The sequence below is a fragment of the Apiospora phragmitis genome (genome assembly GCF_038363925.1).
Source record: "Apiospora phragmitis strain CBS 135458 chromosome Unknown utg000006l:1.0-5683423.0:1.0-5690449.0, whole genome shotgun sequence".
Classification (NCBI taxonomy): domain Eukaryota; kingdom Fungi; phylum Ascomycota; class Sordariomycetes; order Amphisphaeriales; family Apiosporaceae; genus Apiospora; species Apiospora phragmitis.
The window spans coordinates 4,476,597-4,487,961 of NW_027117404.1; positions in this window are offsets into that span (position 1 = coordinate 4,476,597).

Below are 11,365 nucleotides of genomic sequence, written 5' to 3' on the forward strand. Positions count from 1 at the left end.
CGAATTAAAAGCCGCTCTTTATAAAAACATAATATTATAATCTTTATTATTAATATTAATATTAATATTAATATTATATTTCGTTATTCTTAAGTTAATTAAATTATAAACGTAAACTTTCTTTAATAAATACTTTAGTTAAATCTTAACGACTACGATTAAACCGCACGAAGCTTAAGTTTAAAAGTTTATATTCGATTTTAAATTTATTAATTAGAGATATAAGTTTATAGGATTTATATTATTAATTAAAACTTATAATATATAATAAATTATCTCTTTAAAAAAGTATTATATTATTACGTTTATTAAAAAGAAAGTTAAAAAAATAATATAAATATAATATTAATAATAATTATTAAAATATAACCTCTTATATAAAACTTAACGTACCTTATAAGCGAGCTACGTATATAAGCGAGCTGCGCACTTTTAATTAATTTTCTCATAATTAATTTTATATTAATTTTTCTTTTTTTAATAAGTATAGAATTAAAAAATAAAGAAAGAGGGTTTAATTTAACGTTTTAAGCGCTTAAAAATAACTCGAAATTAAGTGTACGAAAAGTTATAACGATATATTATATCTTAAAGTCGACGTTATGTAGTTAACGACGCGGAATTCGATTACGATTCGAAATCTCTATAAACTTGGAAAAACTTTCTAATTTTAAAAAGGAATTAATTATTCGATATATTATTAATCTAAATACGCGATCGTTTTTCCCCGGCTAAATAATATAAAAAATATAGCGAATTAATTACTTAGTTTACGCGACGCGAGACGCGTCGGCATTAATTAGGCCTCTAATTTCGTACGATAATAACTAGACCTCTAAACGCGTTTTAATCGAAGAATCGATTATTAAAAAGTTTTTTATAAAGATTTTAACGCGTATCGTACGTAATTTACTTTTATATAGAATATAATTAATATATATATAAGATATAAAAAAAGGATATATATAATTTTAACGAGACTAGGTTTTTTATAAATTAAATCTCGTTCGAAATAATCGTAACCACCTCCGATTAACGCGGAAAGCTTAAAATAATATAATAAAAGAACCGTAAATAAGTTATAATTATTTAAAGCGTCGAATTAAACGGTTATACTATCCCTTTATATATTATTTTTACTAAGAAAACGTACCTTTTTTCTTAATATAAAAACAGCTTATTATTAAAAATAACTAAATTATAAATAAAAGAGGCGAGGATTAAATTCGATATTTTTATTAATATACTAAGTCTCGTATAAAGGATCGTTATCGCCTCTTAGTTTTAAACGGCTATAAAAACTATTACTCGATAATTTTTAAGCTTTATTATAAAAAGAACTTAATTATTATATTTTATATATTTTCTTATTCGTTATATAAACTTTAACCTTTTAATATCAGCTATTTTTATATATTAAAAAGGTTATATAAAAAAGAAATCAAGCGTTTTATACGGGCACATATTATTTATATCTTAAAGGAGGACTTTTTACCAGCGTTCTTAAAAGCGTTCTAAGCGACTTTTACTGTTTCGAATATATAAAAACGCTTTCGAAAGATAGGACTTATCTCGTATAATCCGGAATATATTATTTTATAGTTAGATATAAAGCTACGTATTTTAATACCTCCGGGGATATTTTTCGGCCTATTTATCCTTTTAAAAGTTAAAGATTTTAAATAACTTAATTAAGATTTAATTTTAAACTTAATACGTTTAAAACCGTATTATATAATATTAAAATAACTCTTTAATATTTATTTTAATTAGTTTTAATTAAATCGTAAAGGCTATAACGTAAATCATATACCGAGTTACTCTTTTAAAAGGTAAAAACGCGACATTTTAAAAAATAAATTAAATAAGCTAAAGCACCCCTTTACGGACTACCCCTTTACGGATTACCGCGTTTCGCTTTATAAACGCGTTAAATTTTTAAATAATAATATAGATTTTTTTTATTATCTTTACTTTTTAATTATATATATTATTATTATTTTATTCGTTTTTTTTAGTTATTTCTTTATATCGTCGTTTAATACTTAAAAACGCGCGTAGGCTACGATACGTAACGTAAAGTTCGAATTAAGTGTTCGCGAAGCCGTTTATAAATAGGATGCCGACCGATCTTATATTATACGGCGCCTAGCCGGTATATCGACGCGATAAGAGCTAAATAAAGACCGGCAGGTATTGTTATTATTTTTCAAGACCTAATTAACGAATTAGGTTATTAGTTAAGTATTACGATCGGCGGGTTAGTCCCCCGCGGGGTAGCACTTAAGGCGTAGAATTAGATAGAAATAACCCGAAGAGTTATTTTTAAAGCTTTTACTTTATAACGTAATAATTAATTTATACGTATTATAATATAATAACTCTTCGCCTTTACTAAATAGGAAACGTAGGTTCGATTCCTATATTTATTAAATAAGAGCTCTCTTTAACTATTTAAGCAAGATCGTTAATAAGTAAGTAAAGCTTTATACGGATTAGTTACTCGTATAAAAGCTTTAGAGTTTCTTTATACCGAGCTTAAATAAATTATGTAATACTAGGGGTTTATCGCCTTAGGTATAAGGGTATACCTTTAGAGAAAGGGTATAATATTACGATCGGCGGGTTGGTCCCCCGCGGGGTAGCACTTAAGGCGTAGAATTAGATAGAAATAACCCGAAGAGTTATTTCCGAAGCTTTTGCTTTGTGGCGTAGTGGTTAGACTATACGTACTGTAACATTAAGCTAAACTAGGCTTCGCGTTAATGCTTATTAAGTTTAAATATATAGCTTAACGGATATTAAACGTTTCCGGGGCGTTTTATACGCTAGGGTAATATTAGTATACCCGATTTTTAATTAAAAACGAGTCCGTTAAGATTATTAGGTTTAAAATAATTAATTATAGCAGCGTTAATAGGGTAATTATTATTAATATTAACGTTTTTTTAATAAATTTAATACCTCGGAGCTGGTTAATATCCTTTTTAAACGCTTTTATAATACTAACGAAATAAGTATTAGCTAAGGCGTTAGCGGTAATTATTAGGCGGTTACCGAAGCTATTAGTTATCTAGCTTTTAAAAAAGACGTCGAGAAAGGGGAATATATTATTACTTTAGAGTATATAGGCTATAATAAGGTAGCCCTCCCGCCGCTAGTTATTTTTAAAGGGGCCGAAGTCTAAAGTTAGTAGTTTCTAGACTAAGATAGCTATTTTTAAGATGACTGGCGGTTTAAAGTATCGCTTAGAAGGTGGATTAATAATCCTATAGTATTAGATTAGATTTAGGATATTTTTATTCCTTATATTCGGTCTCGTCACGGTAATAAATAAGTCGTTTTAATTTATAACGACTATAATTTATATATAAACGGAAACTTTTTATAACTTTATCTTATTAATAAGATATGGCTCGTTTTTTACGAGCTATATTATAATTATATCGTATAGGTTTTAAATATAAGAGTTTTTAAGTTATTAAAAAAAGGCTAAGAATCTTTTTAAAGGTATACTTAAACGCGGTTTTTAAATTTAAGCCTATTAAATTAGATATATTAAAGGTATACCGCCAGGCCAGGATTAACGTTTTAATTTTTTCGACGATTTAAAATATTTAAAAAATAACTAGGATTTATCCGCGGGATTAATCGAAACCTTTATTATCGAAATATATTATCCTAAAGGATAAAGGTATTGCCCGATTATATCTAGAGCTACCCCTAATAATTGATAAAGAATTAACGGCCGATTTCGTCGCCGAATTAACTTTAACGCTTATTAAAACACCCTTTAATAATTAAAAACTAACCGCTATAAACCTTACTTTTAATCTCCCTTCTTAAAAATTCTTTACTCGTAAGGCTAGTAAGGCCTTTAATAAATAAATTAATAAAATCGCGAGCTTTAAAGTTTAAATTAATTATTTTTAAATTAAACTTAGTAAAAAGATTATTAAAATATATTAAAAGGTAAGAATCGTACTGGGATAGCGATTTATTCGTATAGTTAATATACGACGGGCTAAGCGGAGGCTAAGGGGTAGGGTTATATTTAAGGACGAATCTATCGATATTAAGGTGCTAAGTAGGCCGTAAAATAATATAAAAGGAATAAAAAACGATAGAACGGAGATAAAGGATTATATTATTATTAAGAATATTAGAAAATAACATGTCCTGACTAATTTTAATTATAGAAATGACTTTAAATTAAAAGGGTGTGTTTAATGGGTTTTTTAGTCCGCGAAGGGGTAGTTCGTGGAGGGGTGCTTTAGTTTATTTAACCGGCGCCGCTGTATAAAAGAAACGGCTATAAAATAAAGGATTACTTTATATATAAACTAAAAAACTTATAATCTTAAAAACTTATTAATAAATAATTATAAAACGAATCGCGTTAAAAAATTTAATTATATTAAAACGTTTAAAACACGCTTATAACGTTATAAAGTCTACGAGAGCCCGGGTATAATACGCGTACTTAGTAAAATAATATAAAAACCTTTAAAAATAATAATTATTAATATATTTAATTAGTTATAAACGTTATAATTAACGTAATCCACGGTTTAATTAAATATATGGTTTAATTAAACACTTTTTAAAACCTTATATAATAAAATATAAATTTATTTAATTATTACGTTTAAAATTAATTAAAACTATTGAGAATTATTTTCGTTAAACGCTTTTATATTATTCTAATAGGTACGAGTATTATACCCGGGCTCTCGTAGATTTTATAGCGTTATAAACGCGTCCTAGACGTCTTTATATAATTGCTCCTTCGACGCGATTCATTTTATAATTATTTATTAATATCCTTTTAAAACTATAGGTTTTTTTTAATTTATATACGAAATGATCCTTTATTTTATAGCCGTTTTTTTATACGGCGGCGCCGGCTAAATATTTTATTTACCTCTCGTAATACGGTTACCTCACTTTTTAAAAAAGCGAGCCGATATATAACCTGCGTTATATTTTTTATAATTTAATTAAATTTAATAAGAGTTAATATCGAGGAGTTATTTAAATATTACGCGATTTAATATTTTATATATTAGGTTTAAAACTAAGCTTTAATTAAATTATTTAAAATCTTTAATTCTTAAAGTATAAATAGGCCGAAAAAGGTTACTAAAAGCGTTAACGTACGTAGTTTTATATCTAATTATAAAATAATATACTCCGGATTATACGATATAAGTCCTACTTTTTAAAAACCTTTTTAAATATTTAAAACGATAAAATTCGCTTAAAACGCTTTTAAGAATATTAATAAGAAGTCCTCCTTTAAAATATAAATAATATATGCCTATATAAAACCTTCGATTTCTTTCTTGTATAACCTTTTTAATATATAAAAATAGCCGATATTAAAAGGTTAAATTAAAACTTAACGTATCCTATAAGCGAATATTTCACACAAGCGAATGTCTCACTTTTATAGATTTCCTTATAGCTTTAACCTTTTTTTATATTTTTTTACGTCCGAAAATATTATAACTTTAAAAAGAGAGTAATATAATTCTAGTGTTTTAAGCGCTTTAGAAAAACTTAATTTTAAACGTATAAAAAGCTACATTAATTTATTACGTTTTATCGAAAACCTTATAGCGTAAACGAAATAGCTAACCTATACGACGCGAAATATTTACGAATTCTCGAAAGCTTTTAAATTTTAAAAAAGATACGATTATTCGATATATTATTAATTTAAATAAGCGATCGTTTTTTTCCCGATTAAGTAATATAAAAAATATAGCGAATTAATTTTTTAATTTACGTAACGCGGGACGCGTCGGCGTTAATTAGGCCTTTAATTTTATACGATAATAATTAAACCTCCGGACGCGTTTTAACTAAAAAATTAATTATTAAAAAATCCTTTATAAAAATCCTAACGCGTATCGTGCGTAATTTACCCTCGTACGGAATATAATTTATAAATACGGGATTTAAAAGGAGGATATTTATAATTTTAACGAAACCGGCTTTTTTATAAGTTAAATCTCGTTCGAAATAATCGTAACCACCTCCGATCAACGCGGAAAATCTAAGGTAATATAATAAAAGAACCGGGAATAGGTTATAATTATTTAAAGCGTCGGATTATACGGTTACGCCATCCCTCCGTATATTATCTTTACTAGGAAAACGTACCTCTCTTCTTAATACGAAAACAGCTTATTACCGAAGGACTAGGTAATTATAGTTACTAAAAATGGCTAAACTACGAATAAAAAAAGCGAGGACTAAATTTAATACTTTAATTAATATACTAGGTTTTATACGAAAAGTTATTATTGCCTCTTAGTTTTAAACGGCTATAAAAGCTATTACTCGATAACTTTCGAGCTTTATTATAAAAAGAACTCGATTATTATACTTTATATACCTTCTTATTCGTCGTATAAGTTCTAGCCTTTTAATATCGGCTATTTTCGTATATTAAAAAAGGCGTACGAAAAAGAAATTAAATATTTTATACGGGCCTATATTATTTATATTTTAAAGGAGGACTTCTTATTAATATTTTTAAAAACGTTTTAAGCGATTTTTATTGTTTCGAATATATAAAAAGGCTTTTAAAAAACAGGACTCGTCCCGTATAATTTAAAATATATTATTTTATAATTAGATATAAAGCTACATATTTTAATACTTTTAAAGACGTTTTCCGGCCTATTTATTCCTTAAGAATTAAAAACTTTAAATAACTCGATTAAAGTTTAATTTTAAACCGAATATGTTCGAAACCGTATTATACGGTATTAAAATAACTTTTCGATATTTATTTTAATTAGCTTTAACTAGATCGTAAAAGCTATAACGTATATTATATACCGAGTTACTCTTTTTATTAAAATAATTAGAACTGAAGCTATTTATATTATTTTAAAAAAAGTATTACGTATTTACGCGTATAAACCCTTTTCTTATTTTATTAAGAGGGGTATACGATACCCCTCGTAGCTCGTATTAAAAATAGATATAAATAATAGAATAAGAATAATTAAACCCCGATTAAAACCGGAACTATTGTATATACGAGAGCTTATTTAATACTGATTAGTGGTTACCCGTGGCGATTATAGATTAGTAAGAGTGAAGAAACGGTTTTACGCTTTTACCGATGTAAGGGCGATCGTGCTAAGGAGCTTTGAGAATTTCCGCCCGTTAAAAATTCGGAGGAAGAGCCGAACTGAATTAACTGTACGAGGAGGAACCCCTTTTTTTAAGTATATATTATAAGGAGGAGACCAGGTTCCGAATTATATGCGAAACTAGTTAGGCTATATATAATTATATATTTAAATAAATTTATTATATAATTTATAAAATAATAACCCTTGTTAAATAGAATTAATCGCGGTCGGCGAATCGGGATCGAGCCTGGACGTACCGAACCTAGATAGACCGATAATTTTAAACCCCAAACCGTTTATGTATAAAGAAGTATCTTAAAATACCGGAATTTTTTTAATAGTTTAAAAAAGAAACGTTAACCTCGCTTTTTAAGAATTCGAACTTTTAAATATACTTTTTAAAGAGATAATACCCGAATTATTTATAATATACTTTATATAATACTTTTTAAAATATTATATATTAAAAATAAAAAGAACTTCTTTTAAAAAGTTATTTATTATAAAGTTTAATAGATAAACCGAATACTAATTCGGCTAAATTAACCGTATATTTTAAAAAGAGCTCTTTAATTATTTTAAAAAATACGGAATCGATATATTAACGGACGGATCTTTTAAAATTAAACTTATAAGTTTAGTATTACCGGCCGATCTTATATATTAATAAGACCGACCGGCAGAACCGACTTCGGAAACCCGAAAAGAGGATGTTCTACACTTTTCCCGAGAATAGATAGTCGAAGAACCGCCGCCTAAGCGAGAGATACCCGGTTTTTATACGGAGTAATTATTCGCGATATTATAAGGCACTTTAAGACCGACGTTTAATCCCGGAGTTTTAAATATTCTAGGCCCGACGTCTAACCCTAAATTCCTAAATACCTGAGCGTCGTAAAACGTTATCCTTTTTCCTTTTCCGACTCCGATACCGCCGGATTAGACGGCACGATTATTTAGTTTAGCGTATATTACGGAATACGATATCCTTTTAAGCCGAGCTATTTATAACGGCAAAATCGATCAGAATAAGGTCGTTATTTTTTCGAAGGTGTGGAGGAAGGAAAAGAACTATACCGGTAAGCCGTACGATATCTTTTACGATAAAGTACGGATATTTATTAGAATATACCGACGGCTAGATATATTAAAAGACTAATATTATGCAGTTTTTTTAAATATTTTTTCCGGCCGTGCGGAAACATTCTATTTTAATTATATCGGACTTAAAAAGAAATAGAACAAGATATATTATTTAATAAATTCGTATTTTAATACGATAATAAATTATATATAATATTTTACGGATTAAATAATAATTTCTTTCGTATAAATAAAAAATAAAAACGTTAAGAAATAATTTATCGAAGTTTTAAAAATCTTACTAAATAAGCTCTAGCTCGTATAACGAGCTTTTAAAAAAGGATTTAAAAAAAAGATCGCTTTTTATATCTCCGTCGTAAAAGCTTATTAAAAAGTTTTAGAACTTTTACCAACCTTTATTTATTAAAAACTAATATATAAAGCGTTATTTTTGAACTTTCGCGTATTATTAAATATAATAATAAACTAGATATTATTAAAATAATATTTAATAAAGAAATTATATCGAAACCCGGTTATAAATACGTACCTAATTAATAAACGGTTTATAAATAACCGTATAAAAAGAAACCGACTAGCCTATAGTAACAAATTACTATATAATAGCCGACTACTAGGATAGGAAAGGATCCAGCGACCCGCCGGCACCTTCCGACCAAAATTACTATATAGGAATTAGAAGTTTAAACGAAGAACCTACCGAATCTATTATAAGTAAAATTATTAATTAATAAACCACCTAGCCGAAGAATAGTTTTAAATAAAAAACTAATATTTTTAAACGTATAATAATATTGGATAAGGCCTTTTTTTTAAGATAAGTACGAAACGTTCGTCTAAAACTAAAAAGAGGATAAAAAAAGCTAGAAAATAACGAAAAAAAGTACGAATACCTCGATTTAAAAAATATATAATAAAATATTACTCACTTAATAGACGCCGCGTTTTACTACCAGTTTATTAATAAAAATATTTATTCGGAAGTTATTATATAAGCCGATTAATTTAATTTTAATAGTTTATATAATTAAACTTATTAAGGAAAGCTTTAAAATACCGGCGCTGCTTTATTTTTAATAATCGGAAAGCTTTAAATAAAAGTTTACGCATAAAAGAATTTAAACGTATAAATCGATTAGACCCCGAGAAGCGTCGAAATTAAGTTTAAAAGTTTAAAATTTATTTCGTTAATTAAAATAATTAATATATAAAACTTATTAAAAATAATAAGGTATTATATTTTAAATATTATAACTCTTTTTTTATTTTTATTATATAACGCCGACCGGTTTAAAACGTATTATAATAATATCTTTAATTTTATTATATAAAAGGATAACGAAATACTTTTTATAATTAAAAAATAAGGATACCTGTTCTTTAATACCGGCCGTATAAAAATAACGTTATATTTTATTAAAAAATAGTTTCGATACTTTTATTAACGTTTTAAATACCTTTATATAGAGAAGCTTTATACTTTTTTAAAAAACGCCGGCTACGATAACATTGATCTTATTATTCTCGACGAGATCTAAAAGTTCTGCTTTTAATACTAAATATACGATCCGGTATTATAAAGATTTAAATTCTCGTTATAAAATAAATACGATTTTAATTACGAAATTATTATAAACGTTATTTACGTTAATAAATAAAATATATTTTATATAATTAATTTAAATATATCTTTTTAAACGGTTATATTCTTATATTCGCTTAATATACGAAATATTTAAAATATCCTTTATAAATGCTAAATATACGTATATTAGGGACCCTTTAATTGTATCTTATATAATCCGGGTATATACTTTTAAAAAAAGTTTCGTAATTATATATAAATAATAGGAATTATTTATAAATAAACGCTTATTAAAGCCTATTAAGTAATAAGTAAGGTTAAATAAGTATATATTCCGTTACGTAGGGCCTTCGATATTTTATAAAAGGATTTCGGTTATTATATAAATACCAAAATAGTACTCTAGATAATAATTAAAGCTTTAAACGATACGGCTGGCTTTAACGGCTTAATATTTATTTTATTTATATTCGGAGTATACCTTTATATCGATAAGAATTTATTACCGTTACTAGAGATCTAAATATAAGGAGAAACTATACGGAAAGTAATAAAGATACTTCGGAAAATACGTGTAAATATCGATATTTACCGAGCTCTAAACACTTAAAATAGACCAGCTATTCAAAATATTTTAATACTCCCGCTTGAGAATAAAGTCTTGGTTTAGCGGGAAAAAAAAATAAACCGGACCATATAAGATAATAGTTATTAAAAACCGTATAATCCGAATAGATACCTTAAACGGCTTAAAAGCTTTTCGAATAATTTAAATCAAGCCGTATTACCAGGAAAAGGCCGAAGAACCGCGTAACGAGCCGGATACATAACTAGATTTAAAATAGCCGGCAGATACCCCAGATACTGAACCGATAGCCGAAGAAATTACGGTAGTTCCTATACGACGCGGCCGAGGACGACCTAAAAAATACCTACTCCGAAACGTTCGAGCCACTATATTCCTTACTTAAAAAGAATAAGAGAATTACGAGCTAGTAATTAAACTCCGATAGGACAAGGTTATTACCTCGTCTAGATACCCGTTTTAAAAGTCTAACGTAGAGGAGATTAATAATTTCGCTGTACGAGGGGTTTTCGAATTTATTCGATTCGACCTGAATAAGTATACCGGCCGGAGAATTTTTAAATACGGCTCGTATAAGAAATTAAGGGTAAAACTACGAAGCCGTATAAAAAGTTTAGGCTCGTAATATAGGGCTACGGAAATATAGAAAAAGAGGTTATTTTAATTTAATTATTAATAATCCAGCGAATAAACTAAAGATTCTTTTTAGCTTTCAGACCGACCTTAATCCGAGACTTTAATATACAAGGCGAGCTACGCGATATTATATAAGCGTATACTTAATTATATAATAAATTAAACCGATTAATTTATATACGCTTATTAATAAAGTTAAAAACTTAATACTCCGAAAAAATATTATTTTAAATCGTATTACCTTTATATAAATTAATAAAATTAAAATTTTATTAATTTAAAACGTATTATAATTATTAT